The following is a 4,357-nucleotide window of genomic DNA, read 5'->3' as shown; positions in this document are numbered from 1 at the left end:
CTAGATGACTAGGACACAGTTTCCTTCTATAATCAACAACACACACTATAAGTAATATCATTTCCCAACTTATCGGGTCTATTGATTTATCGAGCTAAATCTCACCCTTTGATAAGTCAAAGAAATAAATACTAAATATATATGCTTGTTATTATATTAGGTTTAAGAACGCACACTTCCATAATAACTAAGGTCTTGTTCTTTTATTAAGTCAGTATAAAAAGAACTTACCTTAAATGGTCCTACTCAATACACTTAGAGTATATTAGTGTAATTTATTAGTCAAGATAAACTAATATCTAATTACACTACGACTATTCCAATGGTTTATTCCTTTCCATCTTAGTCGTGAGCAACTGTTTATAATTTATAAAGAACTGATAACACGATCTTCTGTGTGTGACACCACACACCATGTTATCTACAATATAAATTAATTGAACAACTACACTTAATAAATAAATGTAGACATTTGACCAATGTGATTCTTTTATTTCAAAAATAAATGTTTACAAAAGCTAGGCTTTTAGTATACACACTCGATCTCCTCTTTCAACCTATCGACCTGCTGCAGAGGCAGCAGGCTCATGTGTTGGCCGATCGGCAAATGCATATTGATGTTGCTCCAATATCTTCATCACTCGAGCTTGTATCAGTGCATCGAGATCCTCTTACGTCATCGTCACTGTTGTGAGTCATCCAGCGTCCTCCATCTTCTTATTCGGATGCAAACTACGTTCCCACAGATGGCGCCAAAATGATCCTATCCGAATGAAGGATGCTGGAAAGCCAGGGATGGGGTGACTACTGACGGGATGAAGACCTTGATCCTACAAAACAAAAAGAAACCAGAGAAGGGGTCCCTGGCGTTGGCCTTCCGACGCTCAAGTCATAATCAGGAAGAGAGAATAAGTAATTGAGAAATAGATAAATCTTGCCTTTCCTTATACCTAGCGTACCCTTTTATACCTTTCTTTGTGATCGTTCATCTACCCTTATTTAATGATATTAATTGCCAGAGAAAGTCTTCTTTTTCTTGACTTCCATGCATTAACGATAGATGGGTTGTTCTTCTTCATCTTGGCTTCTTCATATTTAATGATAGACGGAGTGTTCTATTTTGTTTTCACCCATAGACGGATATATTCAAAGGCTATACTGGGCTATAGCCCAGCCCTATCCGCCCAAAAAAAGTGGAATATTTAATTCTCTATTTTACCGTTTGTGTATCCCATCACTTGACAGATTCCTCCTGATCTCCAACATACACTACGTCGTTTGACGACACCGCAAACTTGAAGGCGCACCGCTCGGTGCTCGGCATCCAACCGTGGAGACGTGGAGTGACTCCACTACATCGGCACGATGGCACCGCCGCACGAGCCCTAGCAACGTATGTATATCTGAGTATCTCTCCGACTCCGAGGGGCGAGGACGAAAGCGCCTTAGTTTTTCCAAAGCGATGATTTTGTCATTACTTTAGTTGCTAACTTTCTCGACATACTTTGGTAATCAATAAAGTAAATATACTTTGGTAATCAGTAAAGTAATGTCATTATTTTACTGCATTTTGTCATTATTTTACTGATTAGTACCCTTAGTTTTCAATTCAGTTGACTTTAACTTTTAGGATTTTATTTTAGAATAAGATTATAATTTATATTTTATCTCAAACTATTCCCTCACATAATTCTTTGAGTCATTAATTGTTTATTTATTTGATTATTTATTTAGGGGATATAATTTGAACTATTTCAAAATAGAACATCAATATGCTACAAAGAAAGGAAAGACATTAATATCTTTTTTGTTTCAAAAGAGAGATTGTGAAACTAGTGAAAGCACTTCAATTCCTACTACAATGGAACATCAATATAGTGAGAATTTTCTCATTCCTAGTGTTCAAATTCCTTAAATTTCTTCTCCTAATGAAGATCATCAATCATCCTCTACTTGTATTGAACGAGATCTGGGAAAAATAAAATAAATATGTAAATATCATGTTAATATACGAGATGAGATAAGACGTTCATATCTAAAAATGGGGACTTATCAACTAGATATGTTGGAGTATCCGGCTACAAAATTTGGAAGTCAAAATCGTCAATTTCAGAAAAAATGGTTCCAGAAATTTCATTGGTTGGAGTATTTGCCTTCAACAAATACGGCATATTGTTCTCTTTTTCTGAATGGTATTAATTAATCAAATATCTCGTCACTGGTCAATGAAGGATTTGACAATTGGAAAAGGGTAAACCAAGGAAAAACATGTGCATGTCTTGCCCATATTGGTTCTGCAACTTCTTCGCCTCATACTATGTCTGAGAGAAAGGCTGAAAATTTGATGAGACCCTCTCAACATATTGATAATGTGATTCATGTTCAACATAAAGAGGAAAAGGAGAAAAATCGTTTGCGTTTGAGGACCTCAATTGTCATTGTTCACTGGTTAGTACTTCAAGGTTGTGCCTTTAGAAGTAATGATGAATCTCTATCTTCATCTAATCGTGGGAATTTCCTTGAATTGGTGAAGGCTTTTGCAAAAATGAGTACAGAAATTGATGAAGTTGTACTTGAAAATGCTCCAAAAAATGCCTAATATATCGCTCTAGAAATTCAGAAAGAGATTTTACATATTATGGCCAATAGAGTACGAAAGATGGTTCGTGAAGAAGTTGGAGATAAATTCTTTTATATTCTTGTCGATGAAGCACAAGATATATCTAAATGGGAGCAAATGGCCATTATCTTGAGGTTTGTGAACAATCATGGGATTTTGAAAGAAAGATTTTTTGTCATCAAAAGTGTTAATGGCACTGCCTCATTGAATCTAAAAAAGAAATAACAAATGTTCTTATTCATCATGACCTACAAGTTAAGAAAATTAGAGGCCAAGGAAATGATGGTGTTAGCAATATGCGTGGCGCATGGAATGAACTTCAGACATTATTTCTCAGATATTGTCCTTATGCATACTATATCCATTGTTTTGCCCATCGACTACAACTTACATTGGTTTCTACAGCCAAGGATGTCGCTGTTATTTGAGAATTCTTTTCTCATTTGGACAATATTGTCAATATTGTCACTTCTTCTATTAAGTGTATTGCTGAGTTACATACTGCACAAAGAAATGAAATCGAAGATATGTTGGCAATTGGAGAACGTGATTCCGGAAGTGGGGCCAATCAGATTGGTAATTTGCAATGGGCAGGAGCTACTCGTTGGAGTTCTCACTATGACTCAATAAAAAGCTTGATAGGTATGTACGCCGCAACTTGCAAAGTTTTTGAAGTTCTCAGTGACTATTCTCTAATTGCAAGAGCTAAGGCTGAAGTTCGGGGAATTTATAGAAATATGGCAAGCTTTGAATTTGTATTTATTTTGCACTTAATGCATAAAATTATGAGAACAACATATATTCTTTGTCAAATTTTTCAAAGAAAATCTCAAGACATTTTGACTGCTATTACATTTGTCTCTACTACCAAAACTATCCTTCAAGATGGCACAAGGCGAATACGCTCGCCCCCAGCACCCCCACCAACCCGTCCCAGGGCCAACATGGAGGAGGTAAATCACGGGCGGCTACTAGCCTTTGGAATAGTGACTAGCACATAAGGGAGACATTTACCTCGGCTTTGCCGAGATTCAAACCCCATACCTCATGATGGCAACACCTCATGTGCTAGCCACTAGACTGTCCCGAGGGGACACCAAAACTATCCTTCAAGAACTTAGAGAATGTGGGTGGGAAGAATTTCTTCATGAAGTGAAAGTTTTTTGTTCGCGAAATGAAATTGATGTGCCTGACCTTAATTGCCTATATAAGATCGGTCGTTCTCGTCGGCAAACTACAGTTGAGCATCATTACCACTTTGATGTTTTTAATGTAGCAATAGATTCCATCTTGATGGAGTTAAATACTCGATTCAATGAGTCATAAGTGGAAATACTTTCTCTTAGTACAACTTTATATCACAAAAATTCATTTGACTCAATCAACAGTAATGATATTTGTAAACTTGTAAAGAAATTTTATCCTAAAGATTTCACAAGTCAAGACATCATTGCTTCAGAGTATGAATTGGTACATTATAAACTTGATGTCATGTAAAATTTGAAGGTTCCAACACTTGTTGAGTTGTGTCAGGAATCCACTGAGAGTGGATGGTCAAATGTTTACATTATGTTGACTAGATTGATTCATCTTGTTTTGATGTTACCTGTTTCTACCGCTACTACTGAGCGAGAATTTTCAGCAATGAAGCATGTGAAGATGGCACTTCGTAATAAAATGGAGGATGATTTTCTTGAAGATTGTTTGACACTCTATATTGAACGAGATTTAGCTAAA

This window comes from Zingiber officinale, chromosome 8B (genome assembly GCF_018446385.1).
Source record: "Zingiber officinale cultivar Zhangliang chromosome 8B, Zo_v1.1, whole genome shotgun sequence".
In the NCBI taxonomy this organism is placed as follows: Eukaryota; Viridiplantae; Streptophyta; class Magnoliopsida; order Zingiberales; family Zingiberaceae; genus Zingiber; species Zingiber officinale.
The sequence above is the reverse complement of the archived record's forward strand: the minus strand, read 5'-3'. Positions refer to the sequence as shown.